Here is an 18,822-nt window from a genome sequence, read left to right on the forward strand (position 1 = left end):
GAGTGTCTGAGCCTGGATAGCTCAGTCGGTAAAGCATCAGACTTTTAATCTGTGGGTCCAGGGTTCAAGTCCCTGTTCAGGTGCTCTTTGTCTAATGCCTTTATCGCAGTGGTGTTTGTGCAGTGTCCTCAAGAATTCAAAGCCATGTACTTTGGCTGTGGAGAGCCAAGACTCTGGCAGCAAGTTTTGTCCATTCTGACCGGCAATTCTTTCAGTTGCAGCAAGACGTCTGCTTTGCTTGATCGCATCGTTTCAATCTTAAACAGGATTGCATCACCTCCGTCATCACTTTTTACCAGTTTTTACATACACAAATAAGGCAGTTGAACATCGTTGTTATTATTCTGATGCATTGTCACGCACCTGAAACGTTAACTCTATTTTTCTCGCCACACATGCTGCCAGACCTGCTTTGTCTTTTTTGCACTCTCGGTTTTGATTTCAGATTTCCACAATCCTTACTATTTTTCTTTTGTTCTTGTTATCCAGCTTTATTCTTCAAAATTTCCTTATCAATCATCAGCTTAGCAAATTAAAGTTTAATTCACTTCACGCGACAAATATCACTCCATTGCCCTTCAAAATCTCTTCGGGAAATGACATGCTTAAGTTGGTTTTGAAATAATAACAGGATTTCCCATGCTTTTCCTGCATTCACAGAGACAAAAAAACTTACAGCACAGGGTGCCGTTCCACCCGTGATACCTGTGACGGTTCTTCGAATACGTGTGCGTCGTCATATATGCCAGCTCTGTTTTCCCTAAACCTTTACGTTCTTCAGGCTGCAGACCAAAGCACTTTGAAGATTACTTATGGTTCAACCTCCACCGTCATTTCAGACAGTGCACTGCAGATTCCAACAAAATGGGGGCATAAAACTAAGTGTTTCCACAGCTCGCCTCTGATTATTTTGCCAATCAACTTGAATCTGTGCCCATTTCTTTGCTGAAAGCTCTGCCACTGGACAGGTTCTCCTTCTTTAAACTATCAAAAAGCCTCATCATGTAGAATATATCCGCTAACGCTCCTTTTATGATCCCCAGCTCGAGGTAGAGCAAGGACAATTTCTATTACAGAAAAGAAAATGATGGAAATATTCCACTATTCAGGCAGCATCTGTGGAAGGTGAAGCCGATCTCTCCTCGTATGCACTCTATCAACTCCCCTCAGGATCGCGTATGCTACAACAAGATAAAGCCTGGATGTACCTGATTCAGCCCTGGTGTTTGATCAACTTTTATTATCGGGAGCCGTTTTATTACCGCGTCTTTGTCAATTTGAAATGTTTGTAATGTGTTAATGACTTCATGTTTCACTGTGCCCTTGGAAGCATCTTCTTCCTTGGTAAAGACAGATGCCAAAGTATTCATAATAGCGATAATATCGCTCGGAGACTTTGGGATGGCCTTAAACTTAGGTGTCAGTGTCTTTTCACTTCTCTTATTTGCTCTTTCAGTCGCTCTCTCAAGGATGTATAAACAGCCGGAAAGTTGAATTGTTACGTTGAGTGAGACAGACCGACGAAAGATATAAGGTGAAAGTGCGTCCATTTGGACGACTGGAGATTATTTGCGTAATGAAAAGTGTGGGAGGCAGTGAATGCATGTGTGTGAGAGTAAAATGCGAGAAGCAAGTGCAGAAGATGGATCGTGTTGCACTGTTAGTTCTCAGCCACTGAAGGGCGCAGTGCGGGTTGAGAGTCTGAGCCTGGATAGCTCAGTCGGTAGAGCATCAGACTTTTAATCTGAGGGTCCAGGGTTCAAGTCCCTGTTCAGGTGCTCTTTGTCTAATGCCTTTATCGCAGTGGTGTTTGTGCAGTGTCCTCAAGAATTCAAAGCCATGTACTTTGGCTGTGGAGAGCCAAGACTCTGGCAGCAAGTTTTGTCCATTCTGACCGGCAATTCTTTCAGTTGCAGCAAGACGTCTGCTTTGCTTGATCGCATCGTTTCAATCTTAAACAGGATTGCATCACCTCCGTCATCACTTTTTACCAGTTTTTACATACACAAATAAGGCAGTTGAACATCGTTGTTATTATTCTGATGCATTGTCACGCACCTGAAACGTTAACTCTATTTTTCTCGCCACACATGCTGCCAGACCTGCTTTGTCTTTTTTGCACTCTCGGTTTTGATTTCAGATTTCCACAATCCTTACTATTTCGCTTTTGTTCTTGTTATCCAGCTTTATTCTTCAAAATTTCCTTATCAATCATCAGCTTAGCAAATTAAAGTTTAATTCACTTCACGCGACAAATATCACTCCATTGCCCTTCAAAATCTCTTCGGGAAATGACATGCTTAAGTTGGTTTTGAAATAATAACAGGATTTCCCATGCTTTTCCTGCATTCACAGAGACAAAAAAACTTACAGCACAGGGTGCCGTTCCACTCGTGATACCTCTGACGGTTCTTCGAATACGTGTGCGTCGTCATATATGCCAGCTCTGTTTTCCCTAAACCTTTACGTTCTTCAGGCTGCAGACCAAAGCACTTTGAAGATTACTTATGGTTCAACCTCCACCGTCATTTCAGACAGTGCACTGCAGATTCCAACAAAATGGGGGCATAAAACTAAGTGTTTCCACAGCTCGCCTCTGATTATTTTGCCAATCAACTTGAATCTGTGCCCATTTCTTTGCTGAAAGCTCTGCCACTGGACAGGTTCTCCTTCTTTAAACTATCAAAAAGCCTCATCATGTAGAATATATCCACTAACGCTCCTTTTATGATCCCCAGCTCGAGGTAGAGCAAGGACAATTTCTATTACAGAAAAGAAAATGATGGAAATATTCCACTATTCAGGCAGCATCTGTGGAAGGTGAAGCCGATCTCTCCTCGTATGCACTCTATCAACTCCCCTCAGGATCGCGTATGCTACAACAAGATAAAGCCTGGATGTACCTGATTCAGCCCTGGTGTTTGATCAACTTTTATTATCGGGAGCCGTTTTATTACCGCGTCTTTGTCAATTTGAAATGTTTGTAATGTGTTAATGACTTCATGTTTCACTGTGCCCTTGGAAGCATCTTCTTCCTTGGTAAAGACAGATGCCAAAGTATTCATAATAGCGATAATATCGCTCGGAGACTTTGGGATGGCCTTAAACTTAGGTGTCAGTGTCTTTTCACTTCTCTTATTTGCTCTTTCAGTCGCTCTCTCAAGGATGTATAAACAGCCGGAAAGTTGAATTGTTACGTTGAGTGAGACAGACCGACGAAAGATATAAGGTGAAAGTGCGTCCATTTGGACGACTGGAGATTATTTGCGTAATGAAAAGTGTGGGAGGCAGTGAATGCATGTGTGTGAGAGTAAAATGCGAGAAGCAAGTGCAGAAGATGGATCGTGTTGCACTGTTAGTTCTCAGCCACTGAAGGGCGCAGTGTAGGTTGAGTGTCTGAGCCTGGATAGCTCAGTCGGTAGAACATCAGACTTTTAATCTGAGGGTCCAGGGTTCAAGTCCCTGTTCAGGTGCTCTTTGTCTAATGCCTTTATCACAGTGGTGTTTGTGCAGTGTCCTCAAGAATTCAAAGCCATGTACTTTGGCTGTGGAGAGCCAAGACTCTGGCAGCCCTTTTCGTTGCAATTTTTGTCCATTCTGACCGGCAATTCTTTCAGTTGCAGCAAGACGTCTGCTTTGCTTGATCGCATCGTTTCAATCTTAAACAGGATTGCATCACCTCCGTCATCACTTTTTACCAGTTTTTACATACACAAATAAGGCAGTTGAACATCGTTGTTATTATTCTGATGCATTGTCACGCACCTGAAACGTTAACTCTATTTTTCTCGCCACACATGCTGCCAGACCTGCTTTGTCTTTTTTGCACTCTCGGTTTTGATTTCAGATTTCCACAATCCTTACTATTTTTCTTTTGTTCTTGTTATCCAGCTTTATTCTTCAAAATTTCCTTATCAATCATCAGCTTAGCAAATTAAAGTTTAATTCACTTCACGCGACAAATATCACTCCATTGCCCTTCAAAATCTCTTCGGGAAATGACATGCTTAAGTTGGTTTTGAAATAATAACAGGATTTCCCATGCTTTTCCTGCATTCACAGAGACAAAAAAACTTACAGCACAGGGTGCCGTTCCACCCGTGATACCTGTGACGGTTCTTCGAATACGTGTGCGTCGTCATATATGCCAGCTCTGTTTTCCCTAAACCTTTACGTTCTTCAGGCTGCAGACCAAAGCACTTTGAAGATTACTTATGGTTCAACCTCCACCGTCATTTCAGACAGTGCACTGCAGATTCCAACAAAATGGGGGCATAAAACTAAGTGTTTCCACAGCTCGCCTCTGATTATTTTGCCAATCAACTTGAATCTGTGCCCATTTCTTTGCTGAAAGCTCTGCCACTGGACAGGTTCTCCTTCTTTAAACTATCAAAAAGCCTCATCATGTAGAATATATCCGCTAACGCTCCTTTTATGATCCCCAGCTCGAGGTAGAGCAAGGACAATTTCTATTACAGAAAAGAAAATGATGGAAATATTCCACTATTCAGGCAGCATCTGTGGAAGGTGAAGCCGATCTCTCCTCGTATGCACTCTATCAACTCCCCTCAGGATCGCGTATGCTACAACAAGATAAAGCCTGGATGTACCTGATTCAGCCCTGGTGTTTGATCAACTTTTATTATCGGGAGCCGTTTTATTACCGCGTCTTTGTCAATTTGAAATGTTTGTAATGTGTTAATGACTTCATGTTTCACTGTGCCCTTGGAAGCATCTTCTTCCTTGGTAAAGACAGATGCCAAAGTATTCATAATAGCGATAATATCGCTCGGAGACTTTGGGATGGCCTTAAACTTAGGTGTCAGTGTCTTTTCACTTCTCTTATTTGCTCTTTCAGTCGCTCTCTCAAGGATGTATAAACAGCCGGAAAGTTGAATTGTTACGTTGAGTGAGACAGACCGACGAAAGATATAAGGTGAAAGTGCGTCCATTTGGACGACTGGAGATTATTTGCGTAATGAAAAGTGTGGGAGGCAGTGAATGCATGTGTGTGAGAGTAAAATGCGAGAAGCAAGTGCAGAAGATGGATCGTGTTGCACTGTTAGTTCTCAGCCACTGAAGGGCGCAGTGCGGGTTGAGTGTCTGAGCCTGGATAGCTCAGTCGGTAGAGCATCAGACTTTTAATCTGTGGGTCCAGGGTTCAAGTCCCTGTTCAGGTGCTCTTTGTCTAATGCCTTTATCGCAGTGGTGTTTGTGCAGTGTCCTCAAGAATTCAAAGCCATGTACTTTGGCTGTGGAGAGCCAAGACTCTGGCAGCAAGTTTTGTCCATTCTGACCGGCAATTCTTTCAGTTGCAGCAAGACGTCTGCTTTGCTTGATCGCATCGTTTCAATCTTAAACAGGATTGCATCACCTCCGTCATCACTTTTTACCAGTTTTTACATACACAAATAAGGCAGTTGAACATCGTTGTTATTATTCTGATGCATTGTCACGCACCTGAAACGTTAACTCTATTTTTCTCGCCACACATGCTGCCAGACCTGCTTTGTCTTTTTTGCACTCTCGGTTTTGATTTCAGATTTCCACAATCCTTACTATTTTTCTTTTGTTCTTGTTATCCAGCTTTATTCTTCAAAATTTCCTTATCAATCATCAGCTTAGCAAATTAAAGTTTAATTCACTTCACGCGACAAATATCACTCCATTGCCCTTCAAAATCTCTTCGGGAAATGACATGCTTAAGTTGGTTTTGAAATAATAACAGGATTTCCCATGCTTTTCCTGCATTCACAGAGACAAAAAAACTTACAGCACAGGGTGCCGTTCCACCCGTGATACCTGTGACGGTTCTTCGAATACGTGTGCGTCGTCATATATGCCAGCTCTGTTTTCCCTAAACCTTTACGTTCTTCAGGCTGCAGACCAAAGCACTTTGAAGATTACTTATGGTTCAACCTCCACCGTCATTTCAGACAGTGCACTGCAGATTCCAACAAAATGGGGGCATAAAACTAAGTGTTTCCACAGCTCGCCTCTGATTATTTTGCCAATCAACTTGAATCTGTGCCCATTTCTTTGCTGAAAGCTCTGCCACTGGACAGGTTCTCCTTCTTTAAACTATCAAAAAGGCTCATCATGTAGAATATATCCGCTAACGCTCCTTTTATGATCCCCAGCTCGAGGTAGAGCAAGGACAATTTCTATTACAGAAAAGAAAATGATGGAAATATTCCACTATTCAGGCAGCATCTGTGGAAGGTGAAGCCGATCTCTCCTCGTATGCACTCTATCAACTCCCCTCAGGATCGCGTATGCTACAACAAGATAAAGCCTGGATGTACCTGATTCAGCCCTGGTGTTTGATCAACTTTTATTATCGGGAGCCGTTTTATTACCGCGTCTTTGTCAATTTGAAATGTTTGTAATGTGTTAATGACTTCATGTTTCACTGTGCCCTTGGAAGCATCTTCTTCCTTGGTAAAGACAGATGCCAAAGTATTCATAATAGCGATAATATCGCTCGGAGACTTTGGGATGGCCTTAAACTTAGGTGTCAGTGTCTTTTCACTTCTCTTATTTGCTCTTTCAGTCGCTCTCTCAAGGATGTATAAACAGCCGGAAAGTTGAATTGTTACGTTGAGTGAGACAGACCGACGAAAGATATAAGGTGAAAGTGCGTCCATTTGGACGACTGGAGATTATTTGCGTAATGAAAAGTGTGGGAGGCAGTGAATGCATGTGTGTGAGAGTAAAATGCGAGAAGCAAGTGCAGAAGATGGATCGTGTTGCACTGTTAGTTCTCAGCCACTGAAGGGCGCAGTGCGGGTTGAGAGTCTGAGCCTGGATAGCTCAGTCGGTAGAGCATCAGACTTTTAATCTGAGGGTCCAGGGTTCAAGTCCCTGTTCAGGTGCTCTTTGTCTAATGCCTTTATCGCAGTGGTGTTTGTGCAGTGTCCTCAAGAATTCAAAGCCATGTACTTTGGCTGTGGAGAGCCAAGACGCTGGCAGCAAGTTTTGTCCATTCTGACCGGCAATTCTTTCAGTTGCAGCAAGACGTCTGCTTTGCTTGATCGCATCGTTTCAATCTTAAACAGGATTGCATCACCTCCGTCATCACTTTTTACCAGTTTTTACATACACAAATAAGGCAGTTGAACATCGTTGTTATTATTCTGATGCATTGTCACGCACCTGAAACGTTAACTCTATTTTTCTCGCCACACATGCTGCCAGACCTGCTTTGTCTTTTTTGCACTCTCGGTTTTGATTTCAGATTTCCACAATCCTTACTATTTCGCTTTTGATCTTGTTATCCAGCTTTATTCTTCAAAATTTCCTTATCAATCATCAGCTTAGCAAATTAAAGTTTAATTCACTTCACGCGACAAATATCACTCCATTGCCCTTCAAAATCTCTTCGGGAAATGACATGCTTAAGTTGGTTTTGAAATAATAACAGGATTTCCCATGCTTTTCCTGCACTCACAGAGACAAAAAAACTTACAGCACAGGGTGCCGTTCCACTCGTGATACCTGTGACGGTTCTTCGAATATGTGTGCGTCGTCATATATGCCAGCTCTGTTTTCCCTAAACCTTTACGTTCTTCAGGCTGCAGACCAAAGCACTTTGAAGATTACTTATGGTTCAACCTCCACCGTCATTTCAGACAGTGCACTGTTGATTCCAACAAAATGGGGGCATAAAACTAAGTGTTTCCACAGCTCGCCTCTGATTATTTTGCCAATCAACTTGAATCTGTGCCCATTTCTTTGCTGAAAGCTCTGCCACTGGACAGGTTCTCCTTCTTTAAACTATCAAAAAGGCTCATCATGTAGAATATATCCACTAACGCTCCTTTTATGATCCCCAGCTCGAGGTAGAGCAAGGACAATTTCTATTACAGAAAAGAAAATGATGGAAATATTCCACTATTCAGGCAGCATCTGTGGAAGGTGAAGCCGATCTCTCCTCGTATGCACTCTATCAACTCCCCTCAGGATCGCGTATGCTACAACAAGATAAAGCCTGGATGTACCTGATTCAGCCCTGGTGTTTGATCAACTTTTATTATCGGGAGCCGTTTTATTACCGCGTCTTTGTCAATTTGAAATGTTTGTAATGTGTTAATGACTTCATGTTTCACTGTGCCCTTGGAAGCATCTTCTTCCTTGGTAAAGACAGATGCCAAAGTATTCATAATAGCGATAATATCGCTCGGAGACTTTGGGATGGCCTTAAACTTAGGTGTCAGTGTCTTTTCACTTCTCTTATTTGCTCTTTCAGTCGCTCTCTCAAGGATGTATAAACAGCCGGAAAGTTGAATTGTTACGTTGAGTGAGACAGACCGACGAAAGATATAAGGTGAAAGTGCGTCCATTTGGACGACTGGAGATTATTTGCGTAATGAAAAGTGTGGGAGGCAGTGAATGCATGGGTGTGAGAGTAAAATGCGAGAAGTTGGTGCAGAAGATGGATCGTGTTGCACTGTTAGTTCTCAGCCACTGAAGGGCGCAGTGCGGGTTGAGAGTCTGAGCCTGGATAGCTCAGTTGGTAGAGCATCAGACTTTTAATCTGAGGGTCCAGGGTTCAAGTCCCTGTTCAGGTGCTCTTTGTCTAATGCCTTTATCACAGTGGTGTTTGTGCAGTGTCCTCAAGAATTCAAAGCCATGTACTTTGGCTGTGGAGAGCCAAGACTCTGGCAGCCCTTTTCGTTGCAACTTTTGTCCATTCTGACCGGCAATTCTTTCAGTTGCAGCAAGACGTCTGCTTTGCTTGATCGCATCGTTTCAATCTTAAACAGGATTGCATCACCTCCGTCATCGCTTTTTACCAGTTTTTACATACACAAATAAGGCAGTTGAACATCGTTGTTATTATTCTGATGTATTGTCACGCACCTGAAACGTTAACTCTATTTTTCTCGCCACACATGCTGCCAGACCTGCTTTGTCTTTTTTGCACTCTCGGTTTTGATTTCAGATTTCCACAATCCTCACTATTTCGCTTTTGTTCTTGTTATCCAGCTTTATTCTTCAAAATTTCCTTATCAATCATCAGCTTAGCAAATTAAAGTTTAATTCACTTCACGCGACAAATATCACTCCATTGCCCTTCAAAATCTCTTCGGGAAATGACATGCTTAAATTGGTTTTGAAATAATAACAGGATTTCCCATGCTTTTCCTGCATTCACAGAGACAAAAAAACTTACAGCACAGGGTGCCGTTCCACTCGTGATACCTGTGACGGTTCTTTGAATACGTGTGCGTCGTCATATATGCCAGCTCTGTTTTCCCTAAACCTTTACGTTCTTCAGGCTGCAGACCAAAGCACTTTGAAGATTACTTATGGTTCAACCTCCACCGTCATTTCAGACAGTGCACTGCAGATTCCAACAAAATGGGGGCATAAAACTAAGTGTTTCCACAGGTCGCCTCTGATTATTTTGCCAATCAACTTGAATCTGTGCCCATTTCTTTGCTGAAAGCTCTGCCACTGGACAGGTTCTCCTTCTTTAAACTATCAAAAAGCCTCATCATGTAGAATATATCCACTAACGCTCCTTTTATGATCCCCAGCTCGAGGTAGAGCAAGGACAATTTCTATTACAGAAAAGAAAATGATGGAAATATTCCACTATTCAGGCAGCATCTGTGGAAGGTGAAGCCGATCTCTCCTCGTATCCACTCTATCAACTCCCCTCAGGATCGCGTATGCTCCAACAAGATAAAGCCTGGATGTACCTGATTCAGCCCTGGTGTTTGATCAACTTTTATTATCGGGAGCCGTTTTATTACCGCGTCTTTGTCAATTTGAAATGTTTGTAATGTGTTAATGACTTCATGTTTCACTGTGCCCTTGGAAGCATCTTCTTCCTTGGTAAAGACAGATGCCAAAGTATTCATAATAGCGATAATATCGCTCGGAGACTTTGGGATGGCCTTAAACTTAGGTGTCAGTGTCTTTTCACTTCTCTTATTTGCTCTTTCAGTCGCTCTCTCAAGGATGTATAAACAGCCGGAAAGTTGAATTGTTACGTTGAGTGAGACAGACCGACGAAAGATATAAGGTGAAAGTGCGTCCAGTTGGACGACTGGAGAATATTTGCGTAATGAAAAGTGTGGGAGGCAGTGAATGCATGGGTGTGAGAGTAAAATGCGAGAAGCGAGTGCAGAAGATGGATCGTGTTGCACTGTTAGTTCTCAGCCACTGAAGGGCGCAGTGCGGGTTGAGTGTTTGAGCCTGGATAGCTCAGTCGGTAGAGCATCAGACTTTTAATCTGAGGGTCCAGGGTTCAAGTCCCTGTTCAGGTGTTTTTTGTCTAATGCATTTATCACAGTGGTGTTTGTGCAGTGTCCTCAAGAATTCAAAGCCATGTACTTTGGCTGTGGAGAGCCAAGACTCTGGCAGCCCTTTCCGTTGCAAGTTTTGTCAATTCTGACCGGCAATTCTTTCAGTTGCAGCGAGACGTCTGCTTTGCTTGATCGCATCGTTTCAATCTTAAACAGGATTGCATCACCTCAGTCATCACTTTTTAACAGTTTTTACATACACAAATAAGGCAGTTGAACATCGTTGTTATTATTCTGATGTATTGTCACGCACCTGAAACGTTAACTCTATTTTTCTCGCCACACATGCTGCCAGACCTGCTTTGTCTTTTTTGCACTCTCGGTTTTGATTTCAGATTTCCACAATCCTCACTATTTCGCTTTTGTTCTTGTTATCCAGCTTTATTCTTCAAAATTTCCTTATCAATCATCAGCTTAGCAAATTAAAGTTTAATTCACTTCACGCGACAAATATCACTCCATTGCCCTTCAAAATCTCTTCGGGAAATGACATGCTTAAGTTGGTTTTGAAATAATAACAGGATTTCCCATGCTTTTCCTGCATTCACAGAGACAAAAAAACTTACAGCACAGGGTGCCGTTCCACTCGTGATACCTGTGACGGTTCTTCGAATACGTGTGCGTCGTCATATATGCCAGCTCTGTTTTCCCTAAACCTTTACGTTCTTCAGGCTGCAGACCAAAGCACTTTGAAGATTACTTATGGTTCAACCTCCACCGTCATTTCAGACAGTGCACTGCAGATTCCAACAAAATGGGGGCATAAAACTAAGTGTTTCCACAGGTCGCCTCTGATAATTTTGCCAATCAACTTGAATCTGTGCCCATTTCTTTGCTGAAAGCTCTGCCACTGGATAGGTTCTCCTTCTTTAAACTATCAAAAAGCCTCATCATGTTGAATATATCCACTAACGCTCCTTTTATGATCCCCAGCTCGAGGTAGAGCAAGGACAATTTCTATTACAGAAAAGAAAATGATGGAAATATTCCACTATTCAGGCAGCATCTGTGGAAGGTGAAGCCGATCTCTCCTCGTATCCACTCTATCAACTCCCCTCAGGATCGCGTATGCTACAACAAGATAAAGCCTGGATGTACCTGATTCAGCCCTGGTGTTTGATCAACTTTTATTATCGGGAGCCGTTTTATTACCGCGTCTTTGTCAATTTGAAATGTTTGTAATGTGTTAATGACTTCATGTTTCACTGTGCCCTTGGAAGCATCTTCTTCCTTGGTAAAGACAGATGCCAAAGTATTCATAATAGCGATAATATCGCTCGGAGACTTTGGGATGGCCTTAAACTTAGGTGTCAGTGTCTTTTCACTTCTCTTATTTGCTCTTTCAGTCGCTCTCTCAAGGATGTATAAACAGCCGGAAAGTTGAATTGTTACGTTGAGTGAGACAGACCGACGAAAGATATAAGGTGAAAGTGCGTCCAGTTGGACGACTGGAGAATATTTGCGTAATGAAAAGTGTGGGAGGCAGTGAATGCATGGGTGTGAGAGTAAAATGCGAGAAGCTCGTGCAGAAGATGGATCGTGTTGCACTGTTAGTTCTCAGCCACTGAAGGGCGCAGTGCGGGTTGCTTGCCTGAGCCTGGATAGCTCAGTCGGTAGAGCATCAGACTTTTAATCTGAGGGTCCAGGGTTCAAGTCCCTGTTCAAGTGCTCTTTGTCTAACGTCTTTATCACAGTGGTGTTTGTGCGGTGTCCTCAAGAATTCAAAGCCATGTACTTTGGCTGTGGAGAGCCAAGACTCTGGCAGCCCTTTTCGTTGCAAGTTTTGTCCATTCTGACCGGCAATTCTTTCAGTTGCAGCAAGACGTCTGCTTTGCTTGATCGCATCGTTTCAATCTTAAACAGGATTGCATCACCTCCGTCATCACTTTTTACCAGTTTTTACATACACAAATAAGGCAGTTGAACATCGTTGTTATTATTCTGATGTATTGTCACGCACCTGAAACGTTAACTCTATTTTTCTCGCCACACATGCTGCCAGACCTGCTTTGTCTTTTTTGCACTCTCGGTTTTGATTTCAGATTTCCACAATCCTCACTATTTCGCTTTTGTTCTTGTTATCCAGCTTTATTCTTCAAAATTTCCTTATCAATCATCAGCTTAGCAAATTAAAGTTTAATTCACTTCACGCGACAAATATCACTCCATTGCCCTTCAAAATCTCTTCGGGAAATGACATGCTTAAATTGGTTTTGAAATAATAACAGGATTTCCCATGCTTTTCCTGCATTCACAGAGACAAAAAAACTTACAGCACAGGGTGCCGTTCCACTCGTGATACCTGTGACGGTTCTTCGAATACGTGTGCGTCGTCATATATGCCAGCTCTGTTTTCCCTAAACCTTTACGTTCTTCAGGCTGCAGACCAAAGCACTTTGAAGATTACTTATGGTTCAACCTCCACCGTCATTTCAGACAGTGCACTGCAGATTCCAACAAAATGGGGGCATAAAACTAAGTGTTTCCACAGGTCGCCTCTGATAATTTTGCCAATCAACTTGAATCTGTGCCCATTTCTTTGCTGAAAGCTCTGCCACTGGATAGGTTCTCCTTCTTTAAACTATCAAAAAGCCTCATCATGTTGAATATATCCACTAACGCTCCTTTTATGATCCCCAGCTCGAGGTAGAGCAAGGACAATTTCTATTACAGAAAAGAAAATGATGGAAATATTCCACTATTCAGGCAGCATCTGTGGAAGGTGAAGCCGATCTCTCCTCGTATCCACTCTATCAACTCCCCTCAGGATCGCGTATGCTACAACAAGATAAAGCCTGGATGTACCTGATTCAGCCCTGGTGTTTGATCAACTTTTATTATCGGGAGCCGTTTTATTACCGCGTCTTTGTCAATTTGAAATGTTTGTAATGTGTTAATGACTTCATGTTTCACTGTGCCCTTGGAAGCATCTTCTTCCTTGGTAAAGACAGATGCCAAAGTATTCATAATAGCGATAATATCGCTCGGAGACTTTGGGATGGCCTTAAACTTAGGTGTCAGTGTCTTTTCACTTCTCTTATTTGCTCTTTCAGTCGCTCTCTCAAGGATGTATAAACAGCCGGAAAGTTGAATTGTTACGTTGAGTGAGACAGACCGACGAAAGATATAAGGTGAAAGTGCGTCCAGTTGGACGACTGGAGAATATTTGCGTAATGAAAAGTGTGGGAGGCAGTGAATGCATGGGTGTGAGAGTAAAATGCGAGAAGCTCGTGCAGAAGATGGATCGTGTTGCACTGTTAGTTCTCAGCCACTGAAGGGCGCAGTGCGGGTTGCTTGCCTGAGCCTGGATAGCTCAGTCGGTAGAGCATCAGACTTTTAATCTGAGGGTCCAGGGTTCAAGTCCCTGTTCAAGTGCTCTTTGTCTAACGTCTTTATCACAGTGGTGTTTGTGCGGTGTCCTCAAGAATTCAAAGCCATGTACTTTGGCTGTGGAGAGCCAAGACTCTGGCAGCCCTTTTCGTTGCAAGTTTTGTCCATTCTGACCGGCAATTCTTTCAGTTGCAGCAAGACGTCTGCTTTGCTTGATCGCATCGTTTCAATCTTAAACAGGATTGCATCACCTCCGTCATCACTTTTTACCAGTTTTTACATACACAAATAAGGCAGTTGAACATCGTTGTTATTATTCTGATGTATTGTCACGCACCTGAAACGTTAACTCTATTTTTCTCGCCACACATGCTGCCAGACCTGCTTTGTCTTTTTTGCACTCTCGGTTTTGATTTCAGATTTCCACAATCCTCACTATTTCGCTTTTGTTCTTGTTATCCAGCTTTATTCTTCAAAATTTCCTTATCAATCATCAGCTTAGCAAATTAAAGTTTAATTCACTTCACGCGACAAATATCACTCCATTGCCCTTCAAAATCTCTTCGGGAAATGACATGCTTAAATTGGTTTTGAAATAATAACAGGATTTCCCATGCTTTTCCTGCATTCACAGAGACAAAAAAACTTACAGCACAGGGTGCCGTTCCACTCGTGATACCTGTGACGGTTCTTCGAATACGTGTGCGTCGTCATATATGCCAGCTCTGTTTTCCCTAAACCTTTACGTTCTTCAGGCTGCAGACCAAAGCACTTTGAAGATTACTTATGGTTCAACCTCCACCGTCATTTCAGACAGTGCACTGCAGATTCCAACAAAATGGGGGCATAAAACTAAGTGTTTCCACAGGTCGCCTCTGATTATTTTGCCAATCAACTTGAATCTGTGCCCATTTCTTTGCTGAAAGCTCTGCCACTGGACAGGTTCTCCTTCTTTAAACTATCAAAAAGCCTCATCATGTAGAATATATCCACTAACGCTCCTTTTATGATCCCCAGCTCGAGGTAGAGCAAGGACAATTTCTATTACAGAAAAGAAAATGATGGAAATATTCCACTATTCAGGCAGCATCTGTGGAAGGTGAAGCCGATCTCTCCTCGTATCCACTCTATCAACTCCCCTCAGGATCGCGTATGCTCCAACAAGATAAAGCCTGGATGTACCTGATTCAGCCCTGGTGTTTGATCAACTTTTATTATCGGGAGCCGTTTTATTACCGCGTCTTTGTCAATTTGAAATGTTTGTAATGTGTTAATGACTTCATGTTTCACTGTGCCCTTGGAAGCATCTTCTTCCTTGGTAAAGACAGATGCCAAAGTATTCATAATAGCGATAATATCGCTCGGAGACTTTGGGATGGCCTTAAACTTAGGTGTCAGTGTCTTTTCACTTCTCTTATTTGCTCTTTCAGTCGCTCTCTCAAGGATGTATAAACAGCCGGAAAGTTGAATTGTTACGTTGAGTGAGACAGACCGACGAAAGATATAAGGTGAAAGTGCGTCCAGTTGGACGACTGGAGAATATTTGCGTAATGAAAAGTGTGGGAGGCAGTGAATGCATGGGTGTGAGAGTAAAATGCGAGAAGCTGGTGCAGAAGATGGATCGTGTTGCACTGTTAGTTCTCAGCCACTGAAGGGCGCAGTGCGGGTTGAGTGTTTGAGCCTGGATAGCTCAGTCGGTAGAGCATCAGACTTTTAATCTGAGGGTCCAGGGTTCAAGTCCCTGTTCAGGTGTTCTTTGTCTAATGCATTTATCACAGTGGTGTTTGTGCAGTGTCCTCAAGAATTCAAAGCCATGTACTTTGGCTGTGGAGAGCAAAGACTCTGGCAGCCCTTTCCGTTGCAAGTTTTGTCAATTCTGACCGGCAATTCTTTCAGTTGCAGCGAGACGTCTGCTTTGCTTGATCGCATCGTTTCAATCTTAAACAGGATTGCATCACCTCCGTCATCACTTTTTACCAGTTTTTACATACACAAATAAGGCAGTTGAACATCGTTGTTATTATTCTGATGTATTGTCACGCACCTGAAACGTTAACTCTATTTTTCTCGCCACACATGCTGCCAGACCTGCTTTGTCTTTTTTGCACTCTCGGTTTTGATTTCAGATTTCCACAATCCTCACTATTTCGCTTTTGTTCTTGTTATCCAGCTTTATTCTTCAAAATTTCCTTATCAATCATCAGCTTAGCAAATTAAAGTTTAATTCACTTCACGCGACAAATATCACTCCATTGCCCTTCAAAATCTCTTCGGGAAATGACATGCTTAAGTTGGTTTTGAAATAATAACAGGATTTCCCATGCTTTTCCTGCATTCACAGAGACAAAAAAACTTACAGCACAGGGTGCCGTTCCACTCGTGATACCTGTGACGGTTCTTCGAATACGTGTGCGTCGTCATATATGCCAGCTCTGTTTTCCCTAAACCTTTACGTTCTTCAGGCTGCAGACCAAAGCACTTTGAAGATTACTTATGGTTCAACCTCCACCGTCATTTCAGACAGTGCACTGCAGATTCCAACAAAATGGGGGCATAAAACTAAGTGTTTCCACAGGTCGCCTCTGATTATTTTGCCAATCAACTTGAATCTGTGCCCATTTCTTTGCTGAAAGCTCTGCCACTGGATAGGTTCTCCTTCTTTAAACTATCAAAAAGCCTCATCATGTTGAATATATCCACTAACGCTCCTTTTATGATCCCCAGCTCGAGGTAGAGCAAGGACAATTTCTATTACAGAAAAGAAAATGATGGAAATATTCCACTATTCAGGCAGCATCTGTGGAAGGTGAAGCCGATCTCTCCTCGTATCCACTCTATCAACTCCCCTCAGGATCGCGTATGCTACAACAAGATAAAGCCTGGATGTACCTGATTCAGCCCTGGTGTTTGATCAACTTTTATTATCGGGAGCTGTTTTATTACCGCGTCTTTGTCAATTTGAAATGTTTGTAATGTGTTAATGACTTCATGTTTCACTGTGCCCTTGGAAGCATCTTCTTCCTTGGTAAAGACAGATGCCAAAGTATTCATAATAGCGATAATATCGCTCGGAGACTTTGGGATGGCCTTAAACTTAGGTGTCAGTGTCTTTTCACTTCTCTTATTTGCTCTTTCAGTCGCTCTCTCAAGGATGTATAAACAGCCGGAAAGTCGAATTGTTACGTTGAGTGAGACAGACCGACGAAAGATATAAGGTGAAAGTGCGTCCAGTTGGACGACTGGAGAATATTTGCGTAATGAAAAGTGTGGGAGGCAGTGAATGCATGGGTGTGAGAGTAAAATGCGAGAAGCTCGTGCAGAAGATGGATCGTGTTGCACTGTTAGTTCTCAGCCACTGAAGGGCGCAGTGCGGGTTGAGGGTCTGAGCCTGGGTAGCTCAGTCGGTAGAGCATCAGACTTTTAATCTGAGGGTCCAGGGTTCAAGTCCCTGTTCAGGTGCTCTTTGTCTAATGCCTTTATCACAGTGGTGTTTGTGCAGTGTCCTCAAGAATTCAAAGCCATGTACTTTGGCTGTGGAGAGCCAAGACTCTGGCAGCCCGTTTTGTTGCAAGTTTTGTCCATTCTGACCGGCAATTCTTTCAGTTGCAGCAAGACGTCTGCTTTGCTTGATCGCATTGTTTCAATCTTAAACAGGATTGCATCACCTCCGTCATCACTTTTTAACAGTTTTTACATACACAAATAAGGCAGTTGAACATCGTTGTTATTATTCTGATGCATTGTCACGCACCTGAAACGTTAACTCTATTTTTCTCGCCACACATGCTGCCAGACCTGCTTTGTCTTTTTTGCACTCTCGGTTTTGATTTCAGATTTCCACAATCCTTACTATTTCGCTTTTGTTCTTGTTATCCAGCTTTATTCTTCAAAATTTCCTTATCAATCATCAGCTTAGCAAATTAAAGTTTAATTCACTTCACGCGACAAATATCACTCCATTGCCCTTCAAAATCTCTTCGGGAAATGACATGCTTAAGTTGGTTTTGAAATAATAACAGGATTTCCCATGCTTTTCCTGCATTCACAGAGACAAAAAAACTTACAGCACAGGGTGCCGTTCCACTCGTGATACCTGTGACGGTTCTTCGAATACGTGTGCGTCGTCATATATGCCAGCTCTGTTTTCCCTAAACCTTTACGTTCTTCAGGCTGCAGACCAAAGCACTTTGAAGATTACTTATGGTTCAACCTCCACCGTCATTTCAGACAGTGCACTGCAGATTCCAACAAAATGGGGGCATAAAACTAAGTGTTTCCACAGCTCGCCTCTGATTATTTTGCCAATCAACTTGAATCTGTGCCCATTTCTTTGCTGAAAGCTCTGCCACTGGACAGGTTCTCCTTCTTTAAACTATCAAAAAGCCTCATCATGTAGAATATATCCGCTAACGCTCCTTTTATGATCCCCAGCTCGAGGTAGAGCAAGGACAATTTCTATTACAGAAAAGAAAATGATGGAAATATTCCACTATTCAGGCAGCATCTGTGGAAGGTGAAGCCGATCTCTCCTCGTATGCACTCTATCAACTCCCCTCAGGATCGCGTATGCTACAACAAGATAAAGCCTGGATGTACCTGATTCAGCCCTGGTGTTTGATCAACTTTTATTATCGGGAGCCGTTTTATTACCGCGTCTTTGTCAACTTGAAATGTTTGTAATGTGTTAATGACTTCATGTTTCACTGTGCCCTTGGAAGCATCTTCTTCCTTGGTAAAGACAGATGCCAAAGTATTCATAATAGCGATAATATCGCTCGGAGACTTTGGGATGGCCTTAAACTTAGGTGTCAGTGTCTTTTCACTTCTCTTATTTGCTCTTTCAGTCGCTCTCTCAAGGATGTATAAACAGCCGGAAAGTTGAATTGTTACGTTGAGTGAGACAGACCGACGAAAGATATAAGGTGAAAGTGCGTCCATTTGGACGACTGGAGATTATTTGCGTAATGAAAAGTGTGGGAGGCAGTGAATGCATGTGTGTGAGAGTAAAATGCGAGAAGCTAGTGCAGAAGATGGATCGTGTTGCACTGTTAGTTCTCAGCCACTGAAGGGCGCAGTGTAGGTTGAGTGTCTGAGCCTGGATAGCTCAGTCGGTAGAACATGAGACTTTTAATCTGAGGTTCCAGGGTTCAAGTCCCTGTTCAGGTGCTCTTTGTCT

General features: G+C 42.6%; 12 non-coding genes across 12 annotated transcripts; all 12 read left to right on the plus strand.

Annotated features, from left to right (window-relative positions):
- Positions 1–10: 10 nt before the first annotated feature.
- On the plus strand, positions 11–83 carry trnak-uuu (transfer RNA lysine (anticodon UUU)). The gene has a single exon. It is a non-coding gene; the product is annotated as a tRNA-Lys (tRNA).
- Positions 84–1,705: 1,622 nt separating this feature from the next.
- On the plus strand, positions 1,706–1,778 carry trnak-uuu (transfer RNA lysine (anticodon UUU)). The gene has a single exon. It is a non-coding gene; the product is annotated as a tRNA-Lys (tRNA).
- Positions 1,779–3,400: 1,622 nt separating this feature from the next.
- On the plus strand, positions 3,401–3,473 carry trnak-uuu (transfer RNA lysine (anticodon UUU)). Its single transcript has one exon. It is a non-coding gene; the product is annotated as a tRNA-Lys (tRNA).
- A 1,634-nt stretch (positions 3,474–5,107) lies between these two features.
- Positions 5,108–5,180, plus strand: trnak-uuu (transfer RNA lysine (anticodon UUU)). Its single transcript has one exon. It is a non-coding gene; the product is annotated as a tRNA-Lys (tRNA).
- A 1,622-nt stretch (positions 5,181–6,802) lies between these two features.
- Positions 6,803–6,875, plus strand: trnak-uuu (transfer RNA lysine (anticodon UUU)). Its single transcript has one exon. It is a non-coding gene; the product is annotated as a tRNA-Lys (tRNA).
- A 1,622-nt stretch (positions 6,876–8,497) lies between these two features.
- trnak-uuu (transfer RNA lysine (anticodon UUU)) lies at positions 8,498–8,570 on the plus strand. The gene has a single exon. It is a non-coding gene; the product is annotated as a tRNA-Lys (tRNA).
- Positions 8,571–10,204: 1,634 nt separating this feature from the next.
- trnak-uuu (transfer RNA lysine (anticodon UUU)) lies at positions 10,205–10,277 on the plus strand. Its single transcript has one exon. It is a non-coding gene; the product is annotated as a tRNA-Lys (tRNA).
- Positions 10,278–11,911: 1,634 nt separating this feature from the next.
- trnak-uuu (transfer RNA lysine (anticodon UUU)) lies at positions 11,912–11,984 on the plus strand. Its single transcript has one exon. It is a non-coding gene; the product is annotated as a tRNA-Lys (tRNA).
- Positions 11,985–13,618: 1,634 nt separating this feature from the next.
- On the plus strand, positions 13,619–13,691 carry trnak-uuu (transfer RNA lysine (anticodon UUU)). The gene has a single exon. It is a non-coding gene; the product is annotated as a tRNA-Lys (tRNA).
- Positions 13,692–15,325: 1,634 nt separating this feature from the next.
- Positions 15,326–15,398, plus strand: trnak-uuu (transfer RNA lysine (anticodon UUU)). The gene has a single exon. It is a non-coding gene; the product is annotated as a tRNA-Lys (tRNA).
- Positions 15,399–17,032: 1,634 nt separating this feature from the next.
- Positions 17,033–17,105, plus strand: trnak-uuu (transfer RNA lysine (anticodon UUU)). The gene has a single exon. It is a non-coding gene; the product is annotated as a tRNA-Lys (tRNA).
- A 1,634-nt stretch (positions 17,106–18,739) lies between these two features.
- trnak-uuu (transfer RNA lysine (anticodon UUU)) lies at positions 18,740–18,812 on the plus strand. Its single transcript has one exon. It is a non-coding gene; the product is annotated as a tRNA-Lys (tRNA).
- Positions 18,813–18,822: the final 10 nt, after the last annotated feature.

Source organism: Heterodontus francisci, chromosome 28, assembly GCF_036365525.1.
Source record: "Heterodontus francisci isolate sHetFra1 chromosome 28, sHetFra1.hap1, whole genome shotgun sequence".
NCBI classification, from domain to species: Eukaryota; Metazoa; Chordata; class Chondrichthyes; order Heterodontiformes; family Heterodontidae; genus Heterodontus; species Heterodontus francisci.